Source organism: Python bivittatus, unplaced genomic scaffold (assembly GCF_059951505.1).
Source record: "Python bivittatus isolate LINGU-HERP-01145 unplaced genomic scaffold, Pbiv_v1 ctg000480_np1212, whole genome shotgun sequence".
NCBI lineage: Eukaryota > Metazoa > Chordata > Lepidosauria > Squamata > Pythonidae > Python > Python bivittatus.
The window spans coordinates 21,627,572-21,649,544 of record NW_028277075.1 but is presented as its reverse complement, the minus strand read 5'-3'; the positions used below and the strand labels follow the sequence as shown (position 1 = coordinate 21,649,544).

The 21,973-nt window shown below is 38.1% G+C and overlaps 1 long non-coding RNA gene across 1 annotated transcript; it reads left to right on the top strand.

Moving 5' to 3' along the window:
* The first annotated feature begins 216 nt into the window (after positions 1–216).
* LOC148214933 (uncharacterized) lies at positions 217–21,413 on the top strand. Its single transcript, XR_015796997.1, has 3 exons — positions 217–553; positions 19,562–19,757; positions 20,519–21,413. It is a non-coding gene; the product is annotated as an uncharacterized LOC148214933 (long non-coding RNA).
* The last annotated feature ends 560 nt before the right edge of the window (positions 21,414–21,973 follow it).

Below are 21,973 nucleotides of genomic sequence, written 5' to 3'. Positions count from 1 at the left end.
GCTCTCCGCCCGGCCGCTGGTGGGACTTGAAATCTGACTCCATGGAGGGCGCGATCCTGGCGAAGCTGCGAGTCCGCATCGTTGTGCTCGCTCGGAAAAGCGACGTACATTTTCGGGCTGGGCTGCGCTCGCCTACCCCCAACCTCGGCGGCGGCCAGGCCTCGTTTCGCTTCTGGGAGGCTGGAAAGGAGCACCGCGGAGGCGAGCCCTCGGCTTGCTTTGCTTTTCGGCCGCAGAACGCGCCTTCTGCTCTTCCGCGGCAAGGAGCGCGGAAGGATGTTTCCCAACCCGAACGTGAGAATATAACCCAGGATGAGTTGAGACATCCTGGATAAGGAAGAAAAGCCGTAATGATAACCTTGCCGTCGGACCTGAAACTTGGTGTGTTATGTTCGTGAGCAAGGGATGGAATAAATAGGACACAGAGGTCAGCATCGGACGCACGTCCAGTAAGATCAAAAGAGCCCGCTTTGAGCTCAAAACGGTCTAAATTCACAATGTTTTGCCGTGTTTATTGTAAACCATCTGTGAAACTCTTCTGTGTGAGATCATGGTAAGAAGGGAACAAAGAACAGAGGTGGGAAGCCAGTCCCAGCCCCAGCCCAGTTGTTGAATTACAAGTTCCAAGTACATTTCAACAGTGAAAAGAAATTTAAAAGTTTATTGGTGAAATTAAAAAAAAAAACAGCTGTGACAAAATATACTAGTGATTATACAATATAAAAAGCACTATACATTATAGTAATTCAAATAAACCAAACGTAACAGTTTGGAGTATTGGTTAAGGCACTAGGCTAGAAACCGGGAGACTGAGTTCTAGTTCCACCTTAGGCATGAAGCCAGCTGGGTGACCTTGAGCCAGTCACTCTCTCTCAGCCCTAGGAAGGAGGCAATGGCAAACCACTTCGGAAATCTTACCAACAAAACTGCAGGGACTTGTCTAGGCAGTCTCCAGGAGTCAACACTGATTTGAAGACAAATCTAAACAAAACAAAAACATAACCGAAGAAATAAGATCCATGTTAACCCTTAAATTTAACATTACATCTAGACCAAATACAAACATACTGCTCCATCTTATTTTTATAAAATAAAGATATTTCAAAAATTGATAACAAACATGGAATCCATTCCTTAACATCAGGAATTGAATTCCCTTCATAAAATGATAGATTCAGTGTTTTAGGAATATAATTTAGCATCACATTTATATCTTTTTTACATTTCTTTCCAGAACTGTGTTCCCTTGCAGGGTTACTTGAAACCAAAACAGAGCAATAGCTAGATACTTCAACACTCACCTAACACTCTTCCCAATAATTACAGAAATTTAACATTCCCATTTTAGAAAAAGATTTTGGGGTGGGGGGGCGGGCTTTTAGGTACTTTTTAAACATTCTGGATCAAAACACTATTCTGAAAGCGTTCCAAGCTTTGGTAGCCCTGCTTCAAACTGAAAACTCATGTTTTGAGCTCAAATGAAGGCTGATGCTTCTGGAATGGTTGTAAGAGCATGGGAGCACTTCCTGTAAGGTTGAAACTTGATGGTTTCAAACTCAAGTATTTTGAAATGTTTCAAATTTCAACAATTCTGCATGTGATTACTGTGTTATATAATCTCCAGTTCCAAGTTTCTGGAAGTTGTTTTCTATACTTTCTCTGAAAGCTAACATCTCTGCACATTTGTGTATAGAAATTAATCCCAACTGTATATCCATTGAATACACTGTGTACTCTCACTGAAAGCAATATACCCTTTGATAGAACTTCTTATATATAAGCAATCTTTTAATACCCATGAACAGACATTACTTGAATGGCTTTAAAAGATGCTATGAAAATGTGCAGGTTACAAGGAAGGGTTAGGTATGTAAATTTTGCAAACAGTACTTGGTGTTATGTTATCCATTAAATTGTCACAGGAAAGTGGCATGTCACAAGATTGATTAATAGAAACAGTGATAATTGCATGTTTTTTCTTCTGAACTCTGATTAGTTTCACAGTTCTTGGAATGAAGACAGAACAACCTTTCTATTCTGCAAAATATTGATTCTCTTAAAAGTGTTCTTTTTTCTATTATTTACAGCATTCTATACCTTAATAATATGTGTGTAGTGATTAATTTGTTTATTGTATTTACTGAATGGAAAGAAATGATGAAATGGCTGGTTCTGAACGTTTATCCAGATCAAAGTAATTTTTTGTGTTAAGATAAAACTCTGCCACTGGAGGGCATCATATCTTTAGTTGTAAACTAAAAACATTTTTTTAAAACAATTTTAATTATTAGTTCAACCAAAACAATTACATTATTTTCAGTAGTCTGATTTAAAATCAATTTCATAACATTCATGCTAAAAGATAAAAGTGATTTTGAAAATGCCCTGTCATTTACTGTAAGCTAGAAATACAGATAAGCTAAAAATAATTACTTCTGAAATCAATATAGATAATCAGAAAAAACTCTGGCATATACATTTAAACAAATTAGATTTTGAAAATAATTTTCTTATAATTACTTTATAGGATTTTTTTCTGAACTTTCCCCAAGTTTTTATCTTTACTGAGAATAAAATAAAGGAATACCTGCATCTTTATCTTTGTGAAGGTAAACATTCTGTGTAAGATGATTTTTAACAGGATGGGGGAAAACCCAGCAACAATCTCTCCCAACTTGCACCCTTCTGATGAATTAACTTGAAATATCTTAAACTAGAATGTCCCACTGACCTGAAGAAAGGGATAATGAAGACTGTAGCCCAACACATTTGAAGAATGCCAGATAGGGAAAGATATTATAAGGAAATGATTAAGAAGCCCTTCTGCCGCATTCCATCTTGAAACAGGCCTTCAAATCACTGTGTATGAAGTTATAAAAAAAAAGAGGTGATTTTTCAACCAGTCTTGTCTGCTCTATCTTGTGAGATGGAGTGCCTTGGCCGGAGTCTTTCTTCAAGGCCAGCAGTAAGCTGCATCAGAAGACAGATTAGGGGAACAACAAAGGAATGATAAATTTCAGAGGTATTATCTCTCAAACACATTTCCTTTTCAATTCTCTTAACTTGTAACAGCAGAGATGGAGCTGAGTGATTGGATTCAAAATCATATCAGGTATGTATATTATATGTAGACTTTGATGGCTATTGTAGGAAAATAGTAGATTCCAATTTTCTGGTAGGTCTGTGAGTGACTTGCATCAAATCAACAACATTTTTTTACTTTGCTTACAACAGCAGCAAATAAAACTCTCCTGCCATACAGATTAGTATAAGGCCCCAATTGAATCCCATATAGTTATGGGATTGTTATGGGATAGGTGTATATGTGTATGTGTGTGTATGTGTGTGTGTGTGTGTCGTATATATCTTTTGCCTCAAATAATTTTATGGCAGCTATAGCACTCCTCTGGGCCACTTGTGACGTTTGGGCCAGGTGCGGGACTCTATCTCCTGATGAATGAAAAATAACTCCCAAGTAGTTAAACCATTTGACCTGCTCCCTGTTATTGCCATTAATAAGCCAATTATGAATGTTAGGTCTTTTGTTAAAGGTCAGAATTTGGGGGGGTGGGAGTTGGTAATATATCATCAATTTTTCTTTTTCACAATATTGAGCAAGAGATCTAAGAGCTTTTGACATCTCTACGACAGACAGTGACAGAATAACCATGTTACTGGCATACAGGAGAACTGAAAAGTGTCTATCGGCTAGTTTTGGAGGGTGAGAGTTACCTTTACTGAGGTATTTTATAACTCAGTTTATGTAAATGTTAAAAAGTAATAGAGCAAGGATACATCTTTGTTTTACTCCTTGTGTTGTAATGGTTGACTTAGGTAAGTGTCCTTGGGGACCAATCTTACCCTCAGGTTGGTATTACTGTTCAACTTTATACATTAATAAAAGTAATTGTTTGTCTATGTTGGTAGACTGCATCTTTTTCCACAATAGTTCTCCTAATATGAAGTCACTTGATATGAAATCAAATGCAGATTTCAGTTCTACAAAAGCTGCATGAAGAGAACCTTGCAAGACAATTTCCTGCTGCTATTGCTAGTTTGAAACCCAGAAGAATTTTTTTATATAGCCATTTTTCTTTCTCTGAGCTACCTTCTTTTCCCTGGTTTTTTTTTTTTTTTTATAATAAGTCTGGCAGCACACTGCTTTATTGTGCAGTGGTGCACTGCTGGACTTCTAAAAAGCCCAGGGAAAAATAAGTATTTGTGCATTTTTAAAATTAGGGATTAATATGGAAATAGATTTGAATGGAAAATTATGAATGAAATTGTTCAAATCAGTCTGATTCAATGGATCTCTTGGCAGTTTTCCTGCTTCTCTACTCAACTATGTGGACAAGCTAGGAGTCATGATATTAATTTCAGACATTAAACTCTACTTATTTGTACATCATTACCATTACCTGTTGTGTTTTACGTTATTAAACCAAATATGACACTTGCATACTGCCAACTTCTAATACATGAATCATATAGACTTATATCTACCTACCTGGAAGAAAGTGCCACTGAATTGGATTTGGATTGTGCCATAAGTTTCCTTTTGGTGGTTCCTAGCTGACCACAGCTTAGTGAGTAATTGCATGCTAATTAGCTACTTCCATTAAATCAGTGATAATTGTGTACTGAGTAAGAGAAGAGTCAGCAGGAAGAATTAGTTTCTCGGTGAGTAAGAAGGTGTCCTCATAGTGGTCTTCCTCCACCTTAGATAAGGGTTGCTTAGTCCAATATTTACTCTGCACATGAACAGCCCCACCCAGTCTAAGCCATATGTTTACAGGGATAAAACTTGCCTGTCCTTTTCCATTCAAAATACAGAAAATGGGCCACCCAAGTTTTAATTTAATTAGCTTTCACAGAATTTTTAAAATATAGCCATGATGGTTGGAGAATTCAGGGAGTTGAAGTGCAGACATCTGAAAGTTGCTCAAGTTTGGGAAACATTGTCTTTAAAACGTGTGTGCATGTATCTGTGTTTTAATGGAAAAGTGAGATGTTTTATTTAAAAATTATCTAAATAGATAAATGAAGGAAATTACTACTTCTTGATTTAGCCAGCTGTAAATCTTGCGTTCATGGGAGTTGAGGGAAAATGATTATTCATGGTAATTGTTGCTATCTTTGGTTGTCTCAGCAAGGGCAGCATTTAGCCAATCTTGTCTGGACTCAGAAGCCAAGCAAAGTTGAGATAGGTTAGCATGTAAATACAGGTATTCCTTGCTTAATGACAGTAATTGAGACTGGAATTTCTGTTGCTAAGTGATGTGACTACATTGCTTAGCTATAGCAATCCCGGCTGTCCCAGATGCTGTCATTAAGCAAATCACTGCGGGTTGTTAAGCAAGGATCTCAAGTTATCGTGACTTCTGACTTCCTGCTAGCTTCTCCATTGACTTTGCTTGTGGGAAGCCAGCAGGGAAGGTAGGAAACCGCAGTCATGTGACATGGAGACACTTCAACAGTTGTAAATCCAGGCTAGTTGTGTGACTGCAGGAGTGCTGCAATGGTTGTAACTTTGAGGACTGGTCATAACTACCACTTGTTCGGTGCCATCATAACTTTGAACAGTTGCTGAACGAGTGGTTGTTAAGTGAGGACTACTTGTAGGGAATTGGCAGAAACTGCTAGGGCTGTAAGCTAGTCAGAGAAGTCAAAAAACTTCCCAGAAAAAGGCAGTGCAAATCACTTCTTGCCAAGAAAACTGCAAGGCTGTGTCCACATAGTAAAAAGAAATCTAGATCGACTTGAGGATGTTTTTACTTTTTAACCTATGTATAACTGGTTCGTTCACATGTTTTGTAATATGAGGTTATGCTGACACTGAGATATTGGACAGCTTCTCTGAAGAATGAAACATTATACAGTATGCGTAGTGAATCACTTTAAGACAAAACTAATTTCATGGTGTTTTTACTTGAAGCTAGCAGAGATGCCAGCACTTCCATGGAAAAAATGTGACTGTAATGCAGAGCTGTTGCTTTTGGGAATGGCTCCACTTGTGAGAGCCTTCTCTCCCACTTAGCAAAATAAATCTGACATCAGCACACCTAAGGTTTTGGCAGGTTCACTGGCATCAGATTTAAAGGAAGGATACCTTAACCACTCATGAGATTTCTTGAAGAAGAATTTGAAATTGTTCCTGGTCCCTACTATTAGGTTAGCAATCAAGGTATCCCTAATACTATCTTCTGGAACCACTCCTGAAGAAGAAACAACCACTATGAGCAAGTGCCTCATCATGTCCTAGCTTCTGATAGTTTCCTAATCTTAAATATGGATTCTTTCTACTCATATGGGCTATGTATCTGGAGAAGTGAGTCAGAGTTCATGAAAGCTTATGCCTTTTAATATATTTTGTTTGTCTGAAAAGCTGTTACCCGAGCTCCTAATTTTGGCTATCAAAGAGTAACCTGGCTGTCTGCCTGCAATTCCTAGTCATACTTAGATTGTAACACAAAACTCCACTGAGTCAACCAAATGTCTCTCTGATCAGGCTGAATTGGGATTAAATAGACTTAGGCAATCTGCTTCAACCATAATTCCTAGGGCAGAGTTTTTCCTTAAGCATCTTGGCTAACTATGGACTAGTCAGGACTGAATGGAAATTATCTAATGCAATTGGTTCCAGCACCATCTTTCTTACACCTTTCTGTAGACATGTGTCTTTATCCTAATCAGTTTCTCGAAAAGCTTTTATAAGTCAGGAGGGATAAGAATTGAGCAAATACATGAGAGATCTCACCCTGCCAAATAGGTCCACATTCTCCTGCTGTACAAGTTGTAAATTAAATGTAAACACGCTGGCTGGACTTTACAAGTTATGGAATTGAAACTGGAACAAGGGATTTCATCTCTGAAGAATGTTGAACAAGAAGTCTAAAGTTGAATTACCATATTCTGAGTGAAGACTTAAAATCTTTCATCTAGTGATTCCCAAATTGAACAACTTTCAGATATATGGACTTCAACTCCTAGAATTCACCAGCCAATAGCCATTGCTAGGAATTCTAGGAGTTGAGACCAATAAATCTAGAAGTTACCCAGGCAGGAAAATACTGCTCTTGGCCATCTGAAAAAAAAAAAAATCAGTTGGGCATTTTGTGCAGATGCAGTAGTAATGGAGAAGTATCATGTCTTTATTGCCCCGATGACTGTGAAGATTGTAAGTGAATTCCAGGTCATATTCATCAGTCTCTTTTAAATCCTCCACCAGTATCCACATTTGGTTTCATCACTTTCAGCAACCCCAAACATCAGAGAGCAGATCTGGTTCTAATAAGCAAGTTCCATCAGCTAAAGGAAGTTTGAGCAGACTTAGTAGTGTTCAGGGTCACAATCTCAGTGATGCAGCATATTGGTGAATGCCATTACATCCATCGAGTGTCCATGTGAACTCACTCTTGTCCACCCAGCATACTTTGCAATACACAGGGTATCTGTGGCAGATGTGCATGGCTTGCTTGCCAGAGAAGTAAATGTTGGGGAGGATCCCTGAAGGAAGGAAGCTTAAAAACCACTGATATAAATTAAAAACTATTTTGCTAAGAAAACTGTGCTTTAAAGCGAGGCATGTGAAACACCCTTTCCAGTGGCGCTTGACTCAGGAGACATGCTTCATAATTTCCTGAAAAGTAGGTTTGCAGCCTATATGGTGGTGGTAGGTTGTTGTTTTTGGAGTTTCCATCTGCGATGCCAACAAATTGCTTGGTAAGATCAGACTGGTGTTCTAAGGAATTGTCAACAAGTATTTTCAAAGCCACAATTTGAAATTGCGTCAGAGGATTTACACTCATTCTTGCGGCCAAATGTCATATGTTTATATTGACATTTCTTAAGGAAAACCCCATATAATACCCATTGTGATGTCTTCTAAATTGTGGGATGTTCCAAACTGAGAAGAGCAAAAGAATGGAGAGACTTGATCCCAAAGCTGATTTTGGGTGTGTGGAAGGAAGAATAGGTTTAATCAAACAATTTGAAAATTGTTCAGTCCCCTGTAGATCAGTGATTATCATAAGACTATCATTTGTTGTTAGAAAGGAATGCAGTATTTTTCGTAGGTCTCCTACATAGAGCAGAGGCAAAAAATGAGGCTGCTTTCAGACAGACAGCTCCTACTCTAACCAGTCAAAGCCTTTGTTCAGGTATTCCATCCTTCTCTCCTTAATTAACTTTTCCTGACAAGAAAAAAGATGGAGGATCCTATGGGGTTTCAAATGAAAGACAATGGTGTCTCAAGCCCTGGATGACAAGGCAAGACAATTGCCCAAGAAAAACCTAATCAGGAAGGATCCTTTTCTAAACTGTATTGAAAACTCTACGTTTTTCTATTGTGGCTGGAGAGTATCCTTGGCTGGGTTGCTCTTCCCAGGCAAGTGAAATAAATCTTCTTCCATAGCCCCTAGATGGCTATAAAGTTTAGTAGAGAGACATCACTCAGCCTGTTCTTTATTCCTGTCCACTCTGTTAGCAAATCACTGCAGGAGTTCCTAGCTAAATTTATCCTTTGCCTTTTGTCTCTACGTTTTTTAAAAGGATTTATTTGTTCTCTTCATATTTTCGTCATTTTCTGCTTCCTTTCTGTGGAACCACCATGACTTCTGATGACCCAGGAAGTCCTTCATTCTCCTTGGGCGAGACTTCCATATAGTTGGGGTGCTATTCTCAGAGCTTGGCCCCTCAAACAGTGGTCTTATTAGAAAGCACAGCTAACTGCCTAGGCAGCTCTGCTTTCCATTCACGCAAAAGGCGATCTTCAGTGGCCTAGCAGGGATTTGAGGTGATGGTGTCATCCTGCCTTTGAGATGCTGAGGGACCCATAGATTGGAAAAAAGGAAGCAGCATGATGGAGGACATCCCCAATCCCAACACCCCTTTACTGACTACCTTAAGAAGAAGAAAAAAATCCTTTGTGAGCTATTCCTTTCCTACTTTTTAACTGCCCCATTTGTCTATGCAGATAATACCTTGTTGGTTTGTGGATGATACACAGAAGTAATGCAATGTCCCTACCCAAATCGGCAGAGTTCACTGAAGGTTAAAAAATACTTCCAGATAATCTTCCAGAGGAAGGAACAGCTGGCTGATTGCTGCTTTGCACTGAATGACAGCACACAGAGGCAGCCAGGACCCCAGGAACTGGAGGGAAAGTGGGCATGTTCAGTCAACACGTAAGGATGAGGAAAGCTGTTATCTTGGGTCAATTTTTTAAATTATTGTTTTAAAAGTAATACAGTGTTCTACAGTAAAACCTTGATTCTCCAGACCTTGGATTCAACAGGCAAAATTTTACTTCAGACTTTATAAAATGGAAAAAGCCCATTTCTCCCATAGCATTCCAGAAACCTGTCACTTGTATCATTCACATATAAGAGAGAATTAACATTTTTACATCTTTTGCATCAATTTTTATCCTTACATAAGATGATATAAATGATGTAACAATGTCAGACAAATGATGTAAATTACTTTAGTGACATAAATTTGGATTTAATGGATATTTGACTTTAATGGGTACCCTTTCCCTCCAATCAATTAAATTGAGGTTTTCTATAATGCTGCAATATGGCAATATTATAGTGAAAAAATGATAAAAAAATAAATACATTGTATCTTGCCAAAATGGTAGTGGCCAGAAAAGATTTTAAAAATTATTTATAGTATTATATTTAGCTTCTATTTAACATAAATAGATGCTTTTAAATATCTTTTCTAAATGAATATTTAAATCCTGCATATTGCTTCAGCATGAAAATCCTGCATATTGCTTTCAGCATGAAAAGCTATTTTGATTTTTTTTTAAAAACAAGGAAAGTGTTTAAGTACTGATTTGTGGAGGCCTGAAAGAAAGTAATTTTGCAGTTAACCATGTATGTTACTCAGGAATACTCATGAAATGCTAAATACAGATAATAATAGTAGAAGAGTGTTTGCTGTGACTTTAAAATTAGAGGCATATATACAATAGCATTGTTAGGAACTCAAAAATCCAGAATTGGTTTGGAAAAAGTTTAACTTCGCAATTATGCATCTCAATATACTTTGCTTGTTTACTTTCCCTCTGCCCCTTTCTTTCTCACATACACAAACACACACTTTATGTGTACCAACTCATTTAACAGATAAGTAACTTACATGTACATATAATAAGCTGAGAGAATATAAAAGAGGACTTAATATTGAGATTCTGTGCTGGATGTTATTTCTTCAGTACTGTAAGCTAATCACCCATGTGTAGCACAGCATATCAGAAAAGGGAAGTATGCTGGAAGATATATAGTGTTTTTAGATATTGTGTTTAATTGAAGTCTACTCCCTTATTTACTTCAATCCACAAGACAAAAAAATCTGCTATTTTTCTCCATCTCTACTTTGTTGTTGATGCTAAAATTCAGTCGTGTGAAAAAGAAAGTACACCCTCTTTGAGTTCTATGGTTTTACGTATCAGGATGGAATAAAAATCATCTGGTCCTTAGCAGTTCTCCAAAGTAGGTAAATACAACCTCAGATGAACAACAACACATGACATATTACAGCATGTCATCATATATTTTACAAAAAGAAAGCCAAAATGGAGAAGTCATGTGTGAAAAACTAAGTACACCTTATGATTCAGTAGCTTGTAGAACCACCTTTAGCAGCAATAACTTGAAGTAATAGTTTTCTGTATGACTTTATCAGTCTCTCACATCATTGTGAAGGAATTTTGGCCCACTCTTCTTTACAACATTGCTTCAGTTTATTGAGGTTTGCAGGCATTTGTTTATGCACAGCTCTCTTGAGATCCCACCACAGCATTTCAGTCAGGTCGAGGTCTGGACTTTGACTGGACCATTGCAACACCTTGATTCTTCTCTTTTTCAGCCATTCTGTTGTAGATTCGCTGGTGTGCTTGGGATCATTGTCCTGTTGCATGACCCAATGTCAGCCAAGCATTAGCTGTTGAACAGATGGCCTCACATTTGACTTTAGAATACTTTGGTATACAGAGGAATTCATGGTCGACTCAATGACTGCAAGGTGCCCAGGTCCTGTGGCTGCAAAACAACCCCAAATCATCACCCCTCCACCACCACGCTTGACAGTTGGTATGAGATGTTTGTGCTGATATGCTGTGTTTGGTTTTCACCAAACATGGTGCTGTGCATTATGGCCAAACATCTCCACTTTGGTCTCATCTGTCCAAAGGACGGTGTTCCAGAAGTCTTGTGATTTGTTCAGATGCAACTTTGCAAACCTAAGCCATGCTGCCATGCTCTTTTTAGAGAGAAGAGGCTTTCTCCTGGCAACCTTTCCAAACAAACCATACTTGTTCAGTCTTTTTCTAATTGTACTGTCATGAACTTTAACATTTAACATGCTAACAGGCCTATAGAATCTGAGATTTAACTCTTGGATTTTTTGCAATTTCTCTGAGCATTGCACAGTCTGACCTTGGGGTGAATTTGCTGGGACCTCCACTCCTGGGAAGATTGGCAACTGTCTTGAATGTTTTCCACTTGTGAATAATCTCCCTCACTGTAGAATGATGGGCTTTAAATTGTTTGCAAATGGCCTTATAACCCTTCCCAGATTGATGGGCAGCAACAATTGCTTCTCTAAGATCATTGCTGATATCTTTAGTCTCTGGCATTGTGTTAACACACACCTCAGTGCTCAAGACCAGCAAACTCCCAAAACTTCAGCTTTTATAGAGGTAGTCACACTTGCTGATGATCAGTTGATCAAGGGCATTTGATTAGCAGCACCTGGCTGCTACTTAGCCTCTTCATACCTATGGAAGCAGTAAGTGTGTACTTAGTTTTTGACACATGGCTTCTCCATTTTGGCTTTCTTTTTGTAAAATATATGATGACCTGGTGTAATATGTCATGTGTTGTTGTTCATCTGAGGTTGTATTTACCTACTTTGGAGAACTGCTAAGGACGAGATGATTTTTATTATGTCCTGATACATAAAACCATAGAACTCAAAGAGGGTGTGCTTTGTATTGTCGAAAGCTTTCACAGCCGGCATACGATGGCTGGTGTGGGTCTTCCGGGCTGTGTGGCCGTGTTCTTGAAGTTTTGTTTCCTAACGTTTCGCCAGCACCTGTGACCGGCATCTTCAGAGTGCAGGAGCACAGACAGGAGCAGTTCTCTCTGTGCCCAGGGTGTGCTTTCTTTTTCACATGATTGTAAAATATGGGAAGTCATATAACAGAGATTCAGGAAGTGTGAATATATCATATGCTAAGGAAAGGGAAGGAAGATTGGGCTTGGGTAGGGGAGACAGAAATGGTGATCTCTTGACAAATTAATTATTATCGAGAGTTAACTCTGAAATCTCATTTTGATTCCAGGTCACTAGCACTGCACTCCTATACACTGATTGTTTGGAAGTAGGCCCCACTGAGTTCAATAGGACTTCTGCAATTCTAAATTCACTTAACTGGAATTAATCCCAGAATGCTGAGCATTTTTTTTTTTTAAATGTTGGCTACTGTAAGATATTTCTCAACTTTTTCTTTTAAAATATTTGTCAGGGTTCCATGTGCTTTATTAACTTTGGCTTTCAGCCATTTACCCATGAGTGATCCAGTTGAGGTCAAAAGGACAGCAGCTCTAGATTATGAGATGGAGCCACCCTTTCAAATGGTGCATGTGAATGCTTCAGCAAACTAGCTAAACCAGCAGCCAATTAATCACACATTCACAACCAGTCTTTCTACCTTAGATGGTCAAGGCAATTTTATACAATAATTAAAAACAATTAATAATCTTTTCCCCCTATATATTTTTTTTTCTGGATATGTAATACACACATACAGTATTATAGGCAATCCAGCCAGAATTAGACCAGGTCAATCTGAATCAAATGGTAGAATCTGTAACCAATTCTCATCATTCACAAGATGGAAGAGTTTATACCTGCTGCATTAAAGACAGCAGTGAAAATGCTGGGTGGATTTTTCTGAAATTTCCATTAATAGAACCCCAGTCACCAAGAAAGAGGGGAGGGGGGAGGACAATCTTTCATTTCTTATGCCAGGAAGATGGAGTTTGAGTCTCCCATCTGTCCCAGTCAGCATGTCCCTATCAGAAATTATGGGAGTTGTAGTCCAAATGTAGTTTTAGGGTTATAGGTGCCTTATCCTGGAGTAGACTAAGCACTTTTGTATACTTCAGAGTTCCATAAGGCAAAGTAAATAGGGACAGCAAGATTTCAGTAATTGAGCCGTTCATTATGGTTTGCATATAAGGTTGCTGTCACTTTTCTAGAGAGAAACTTCCAGGCAGAAGAAAATGAGAGTGCCTGAGATGGCAAAATTAACTTGTTTGCTTAGAGAAAGATCAACTACTACATTTATTAGTGACTGGAAAACCCTTATGGACTTTTTGCTGAAAAAAGAAAAAAAATGAACTGATGGTTTATGGATTTGATGATTAGAAAGGGTAGATTATGGAAAGAAGGAAACTTTGATGTAATTTTAGAGAGAGAGGGTAAAATATAAATGTACTTATAACTGTTGTTAAGGAGATTGGAAGCCAGTTCTTTATTATTATTTTTTTTTCTTTTTCCTTCTTTTCTATCTCTTTTTCTTTATTTTTTTTCATTCTTCTATTACTTTTCTCCATTTCTTTTATCTTTAACTTAAACTTGTATTGTTTTTACTCTGTGGAAAAACTTCTTTAATAAAAATTATATATAAAAGAAAATTAGAATACCTGTTTGTTTCAGCATGGGTAGCCTTAAATCTCCCCTGTAACAGTCTGATGGTTTTGACATTATTTTATTTGTGTTTATTATTATGGTTGTTATATAGCACATTAAGTATTGCTTACATTATTATTTGTTATATACTAATGTATTATTTTTATTTTAGTTTGGATATTATAATTTCCATGGAGATCAGCATTCCTTTCATCATTCGGTTTAGTGCAGGGATAGGTAGTCTTGAGCCCCCCCCCCTCCCAAAGTTGTTTTGGATTACAACTTCCATCAGGGCTCTTAAGAGTCCTAGTATGTTGCAATATGAGGTGGAGCCTCCTATCCTTGGCAGTGAAGGCTGTTGACATGAATTTTGGGAGGGGACACTCCTTCCATCTGGTCCTGACTTGTGTGGTGAGTTTGACTGAGTACCAGCCTTCCTCAAGCTGCAGGGAATTCTGGGAGTACCAATCCTGACTCAGCTAGAAGGTACCAGTTTGGAGAAGACTACTGTACAGTACAACTGTAGATGTTTGTACGTGTTCAGTGAGAAATTAGCTAATTGGAACCGAAGATGCTACTGAGTCAGACCATTGGTCTGTTGAATCCAGTGTTATCTTCAGTGATTGACAGCAATTCCCCAAGTATTTTAAGCAGGAATTTTTCCAGCCCTACTGAAGATTGAAACAGAATGTTCTCTTTATAAAAAAGTACATGCTTTATTGAGCTGTGGCCATCCTCTCTACAGGATATTGCTAGTTTTCATTTCTTTCTCTCTGTAGAAACTGATTAGTATCCTTTTTTTTTTTTAAAGATCATGGGAAGAAAAGCACTCTCATAGCAGACATCACAATAGCATAATTTTGGTTTTGTTTTATATTTTATGAATCAGTAACAGTCTGATCATCTTCCTCTGCCCCAGCCAGCATATGTAATATGTGTTAGACATCTAGGGGACAGAAGAGATGGAAATAATAAACTGAACAGTATGTTATTTTGATAGGTCACACTGAAATTCATAATGAAAACTATTTTCTCCAAAAGAACAGAAGATCTTCACATATTTACGTTTGCAGGCCACACAGACAACTGGGGTTGGGGGAGGGGAAGGGGGGAGAAAAAGTCTTACAATATTGTGCAACTTGAGAATGTTCTTCTCTGCCAAACTAAATGGAATTCCAATGGCTGGATTCGTCTTGGATACAGAAAGTTTTTTTTTTTTTTTTTAATCATAGTGAGTGACATTTCCTTTTGGAACATTAAAAATGAGCTAAATTCCATTGGATTCAGATGATGTACTGAGAATCATTATGTGTTAAAATAAATTCTCAATGGGAATGAATCAAGAGGCTTTTTATTTAGCAAGAAATACTCATCAGGATTTCCTTCTAACCTTTGCAGTTTCCTGTAACATAAAACTCAAATTGTGATCATTTATTTTCTTGCAAACAGAACACCCACATGTTCCAGTGAAACACTGGAATCTTGACTTGGAATAGGATTGTTATTTCAGAATTGGAAAATGTTTCTTAAATGATTCTGATGGTTGTGGCATGGCTCTGTGAAGCTTGAGAATCATGGTCCATTCCAAATGCTTTCATATTTTCCTCCCAGTAACCTCAAATCTTTGATACAGCTACCTTTCCCCCTTCCTTCCCTGTTTGAACTCCTTTTTCTGTTATCTACTAGCACACCAGTGGACAAATAAGGGAAAGTGCATATTATTACACAGACTTGTATTAGGCTGTATTGCTAAATCATTGTCATATTAAATGTCTGGAGCAAGGATTCCTGAGCACCATAATTTACCAGGCCTTTCTTATTAAGGGCCCAGGGGTTTTAGCAAACAATGCCATTCTTTATATTGAGAGGGTTTTTCTGGTTGGGTCTAACTATGATCTGACAAGCAGTCTTTGACTGCCTCCTTCACGGCTACGCAATAAATCTCAAGGGAAAAGGAAAGGGAGTGTCATTTGCTTGTTGATGATAACTCAGCTTACATTTCTAAATACATTTCTCCATCTGCCTCTGGTACATGTTACACAACATTGGGAAAGGGGTTAAAACTGAGACCTGAGACACTCAGTGACATCTTTCTTTTGGAATGTCGTAGGACTGTGCAAAGCTTCAGATTTAACAGCAAATAACACACTGGGCATGAATGTAGCACCTGTCTGCAATTCTTTAAATCAAGTGCATAATTTTCCAGATTTGTGTGGAAGCTGTAGAGGGCAACTACATGATCCTGGGGAAGATGTGGTTGTTTTAAGTAGTTGCAAATAGATGCTACTTGAATTCTGAAGCACTTTTTTGCCTTCAAATTTGAAGGACTGTGCAGAGTAATAATTCCCCAGAACTATCTTCTAGTAATGACCAACCAAGTAAGTACAGGTAGTACTCGTTTAACAACCAGTCATTCATGACCATTCGAAGTTATGATGGCACTGAACAAGTGGTACTTACAATAGGTTCTCGAAGTTCCAGCCATCGCAGCACTCCCACAGTCACATGATCTGGGTGCTTGGCAACTGGCTCATACAATGCTTGCAGCATCCTGCGGTCACGTGATCACCATTTGCAACCTTCCCTGCTGGCTTTCCACAAGCAAAGTCAATGGGGAAGCCAGCAGAGAAGGTCACAAGTTGCTCCAGTAAATTGCTCGCACCCTCCCCTGCCCAGCAGCAGCTGGCCTCACGCCACGTGGGCCACTTATGCATCCTCTCCTGCCTGGCAGCAGCCACTCCCAACCCTGCTGCACTCATGCGGTGCCTTACCTGTCTACCGGCCTGCTTGAAAGCCAACCTAGGCTCTTTTTATGACCCACGATCCTCACTTAATGCTGGCAACAGGGAGTGCCAAGATTGCCATCGCTAAGTGATGCAGTCATGTGACATTGTGCTTTAAAACCATATCACTTAAGTGACAGAAATTCCACTCCCAATTACTGTCATTAACAAAGGACTACCTGTATGGACCCACTGCAAAGCAAAGCCCTCAACAATGCTACCGTCCCTAAACTGGTACTTTGAGCTTATAAAATCAGGAAAGTTAAAGCTCAGAATGAGACTCATAAGTTTTTCTGAGGAACTTACAAAATAAAAGAAGAGTCAAGAATCCTGTTGGTCTATTGTGTGGAGAAATAATAACACAAAATAGGAAGAAGGCAGTATTGCTTAACAGGGTAGCTGTTTTTTCTCAGAAAAGGGAGAGAGCCCTTCTTAACATGATTAAGGTTTAACAAAGGTGTAGAAAAAAACCTACATTTTTATCTGAAACAAATTTATGAACGAACTGATTGCATCACAAGATGTTGAAGGGGTGACAAAAATGATAACAGATTATAATCTTTGAAAACTTCTAGTGAACTGGTGAGCCATAGGACTATTGGAGAATAGCAAACAAAAAGAGAAGAAGTTGCTAGGAAATTACAGACCAGTTAGTTTAATGTCTGTTCTGGGTAAGGTACTAGAATAGTTTGTCAAACAGGGTGTCTCTGAGTCCTTCAAGAAAAATGTTGTTCTACCTTGAACCAACATGGGGTTATCAAGAATGAGTTGTGTCAGATTAACTTTTTAAGACAGAGTGCTTTATTTGGTTGACCAGGGAAAGACTGGATGTAGTATACTTGGAGCTTAGTAAAGCATTTGACTAAATATCTCATTATATCCTTTTCAACAAGATAAATATGGCTGGACTTTACTGTGTTCCTGTGGATTTGCAAATGATATCTGAAACTGAAAACAGGGTCATCAGAATACCATTTTCCTTTCCTCTTAGCCAAGTCATCTCATAGGGCAACCTGTGTCCCCAGACCAGGCGTAAAATTGGATTGAACAAGATCTGGAAAATTAATTTCACTTAGGATTTTCTGAAGTTGATACTTATTTAAACATCATACCCAAAAAGATATTCATAGCTAATTTCTAGGTGTCTTCCACTTTTGGTTCTTTAGGAGCAGCTTAATTGCTGTCTCTTTCAACAGGGCTGGTGCTGCTCTGCCCTTTAAGGAGGAATTAAAAAGTTTCTGAACCCTGCCAAATCTAGGCAAGGCTTGAGCATACAAGAAAGGGATTTAAATTGTTCAATTATCTTGTTTGCCTCAAGCCTCAAAAACTGGCCCATGCAAGTGGCTAAGTATATGAGATGATACTTTGGATATCTATTTTTAAACAACAATTTATTAGATTTATAAGGACACCAGATCAAAAGAATCAAGGCAGTATATAGAATCAACAACATTGTAGGAATATACAACCAAATACAGGAATACCACAGCATTGGGAAGTAATACCAGCGAGAGAATCTTAGCCGTCCGACATCAATCAAATGGGGTCACAAACCTCTGGCCTCTTTGAAAAGCCACATTTAAAAAACTCTTCTAAAGGACAGCAGAGTCCGGGTCAAACGAACCTTGGGAAGACTAGTATTCCAGAAGCATTAGTTCAATTGTGCTAATTGTGGAATCCAAGTCCTGCCAGATGTAACTTTGAAGACTTTGCCTTCAAAATGCCTTCAAAATTTGATACAACAAATAATCTTGATGATGTTTTCTCCAGTTGTAATCTGTTGTCCTCATATTCACCTGTTTTTTACTTTATTGTCCTTTATTGTGTTAATTGTGTTAATGCCAGGAAAATATCCCATTGTTTCATGCTGGATTTAGGACTGCATGGTTTGCGTTTACCGTATTTCTGCCGTTTATGTTTAATTATTCTTTTGTAAACCATTCTGGGAATGAGACTGAAGTATTTTTATTACAAATACCTTTCTGGAGGAGGAAAAAATGCCCCCTGTGTATTTTTATGTGCTTGAAACAAACTTTCTCAGTTCAGCTTTTGAACTGCATGAATTTGTTACATCTGGGGAAAAAAAGTCCTAGGCACAGTTCTGTGTTTAAGATTAAATTTGAAGATATTGACTCTATAAGATCATGACCCAATCTGGTGTTATTCAGTTGTTGGGACCACAGTTCTTCTTATCCCCTGAATTATAGGGTAGAAATTTAAAATTAAGATAGGAAAATAACTGAGCCACAAACTGGGACTTGATAATTATGAATAAACAATGAAAAAAATAAAACAAAGTATAAAAACTACTTAATGGAAGATGGTATCACAAAAAACATTTTGCTGAAGTTCATGTAAATTATCAATATGTCTGTCTTCAAAGAGGTTATTATATGTTAGCAAACCTAAAGAGGAAATGAGTTTCAGGTGGGATTAAGTACATGTATGTCAATCAAAGACTCCGCCCATACAGATCCTCAAAGTGCACAGCAGCCTATGTATCATATATTTTACATACACATATTTTACCAGCACTCTATAAATAATTACATACAGCCACCTACAAACCTATGATCTGATACTGGCCATTCTCAGCATGTATGCCTAACCTGTATATATTTCAGGGAAGAGCTGAAGTTAATTACTTCTAGCACAGCCTATACTTTTCCAAACATATTGGAATGACATCAAAATATTGGGATAATCCAATATGCAGAAAGGCCTCCAATTTATCTTAGCAAGTCTGGCCATGCTCAGACTGTGACTCAAAATTTGCTCCCCCAGGAGGTTCATTCTTAAGTTCCATGATAAACTCACTCACTAGGAATGAAAGCCCATTGAATATATATGGCTCTACTGTTGATGACAGTTGTACTCTTGGCTGTTTAGCAGAAAGGGAGATGCTTTGGTGGATCTAGAGAATGTAGTGAAATTTCATTCTTGTGTGTGCTCATTTTTCTGTTTCTCTGTGCATGGCTTTTCTTAAAGATTATCCTGTTTTATTAGGGCATGTCACTTATGATGCAACATTTTATGATTTTGTTTTTATATTTGTTTTATATTATAATTAGATGCCATAGATGTCTGAATGAGACCAAGATGGGATACAAATACTTTCATTCAGTAAATATACCTGTGCTCTGGAAATATCACACTGAGTAAGCCCCAGCAGTATTCAGCATCATGGAAATGGGTTTTGAGACACATCTAACATCTGAAGCATAGGTCCCCCTTCCTATTCTCTTGAAGAGTAAATTGTCTTTTGTGGTAAGTTGTCAAACTTGTTGGCAGAATTGCAAATTTGGATCTGTTTGTAATGAAAGCTCACTAGGTAGTCCTCACTTAATGACCACAATAGGGACTGGAAAATTGGTCATTAAGCAGAGTGGTTATTAAGAGAGTCACCATGTGACTGGACCCGATTTTACAACCATTTTTATGATGGTTGTAAAGTGAATCCAGCTTCCCCAATGGACGTTTTTTGCTGGGATTCACTTAGTGACCATGGGATTCACTTAATGACTGCAGTGATTCGCTTAACAACCATTGTAAAAAAAGTTGCAAACTGTGATCATGTAACTGCGGGGGGGCGGTACGATGGTTTGTGATGGTCGTAAGTGTGAGTACAGGTTGTAAAGCATTTTTCTGAGGCTGTTAAATGAACGGTTGTTAAGCGAGGACTACCTGTATATCTCTGCCCAGCCTCTGTTCTGGGGCTGTTGTTAGGATGAAAATTGGAATTGCTATGTACACTGCCTTGAACTCCTGCAGGATTTGTTATTTATTAATAAATAAATCCAATAAGCTTATAGAGCTAAATCTTAACTCACTGGCCAGACTGTGGTTTCAGAAAGGGCTTTCCAGCCCTACTGAAATGTTATGTAAACAGTCTAGGAAGGAAGGAAGTTAAATGGGAAGGCAAATAAAAAGAAGAAAGTTTCCATATACTTCATTGTGTTAGCACTCAGTATTTTTTTTATTGATTTATTGTATTAAATTAACTTGAATGTGGTATGATGGTGTTTCAGAGACAAGAAAAAATAATGCAATGAGCTGCTCTCTTTGAAGGAATAGGAGGTGAAGACAGATAACACCACGAGAACTTGTAAGGTACGTAGATGAATGTGACTATCAGCCAGTGAACAGAGATCCTATTCCTCAGGAGTTAAACTGCAGCTAAAATCATCCTTGAATATTGGGAATGCTAACTTGGGCTAATAGCGGTTGGAGTTCAACACCATCTGTATGGTCACAAATGCTCCATCCATGCTCTACCAATGAGTACATTATATACTGTAGTACAGTATAGGATGATAGTGACTAAATGTTCACCCTCATCAAAACTAACAGGCAGCCTTCTCTGATCTGGCAATCCTTCAGTTGTGTTCCCCAAATTTCCATCTAACATGGCTCAATTGGATGAGAATTGTAGGAGCAGAAATCCCAACACATCTGGAGGGCCTCAGGTTGGGAAAGATTGGTTTCAGACTTGTAATTTCATCCCCCAAGAAATGGCATACTTAGGCCACCCATTTCAAGGAAGCATATATGTTCCATTTGCCATATGATTAGGAAAAAATCCCTACAAAATAAAATAAGAAATTCTATAGGTAAGAATGGAAAAAAGGGCCTTGGTTGAAGAACAAAGACTTGCATTAATTGACAACACATGGCTGTGGTCATTATGGAAAGAGAACATTGGACCTACATGGCAAATGACTCATTGGTGAGCAATATGCCACCATACAGGGCATTTTTGCTGCTGGCAGAGGAAGTGAACTGTCATATCTCATGCTGTCATATTTCCCAGTACCCTCAGGACACAAGTTATTGCCAATGCAGTTAATTGATCTCAAAATATACAAAAGCATTTTCCCCTTTAAAACAAACAAAAAGACTATGAGAACAATAGAGAAGGGGAAAATGTACTGGCCATTAATGAGGTTTCCAAACTTAGTAGCTCAAAGTGTTAAGCATAAATTCACTGAAAAGCTAGCATTAGGATTAGAGATAACATTTATTCCTTAGTTTTTAGCAAGCACTTTACGATATTTGCTGCATTTATTTCCACACAGTGACCAGGAAATATCGATATACATGCTAAAAGATTGGCAAAGACTATCCAGCAAACCAGTCCATTCCTGTCACTGCTGGGAATGAATATGAACCTGAAATGTTCAGATAAAATGAAAGTACAAGGCAACATTAACTGGTTTTGCAAATACAACTTTTGAATTTGAAAGACATGTTGGAATGTTTAAAGAAATAGGAATTGAAGCTGTAGGAATATAGATCTAGTTAAAGATTAAAAATCCAAAAAGTAGTACTGCTTATGATAACTTTCCCCAATCTTGACTCATTCAGACTCCACATCTGAAGTGCGCCATGTTGAGGAAGCTGTCCTAGAACGTGGGAACTCTAACCTGTGTACCTGTATATTTTTATTGAGGATAGTCTTAATGGAGATTTAAAAGGAAAACAAG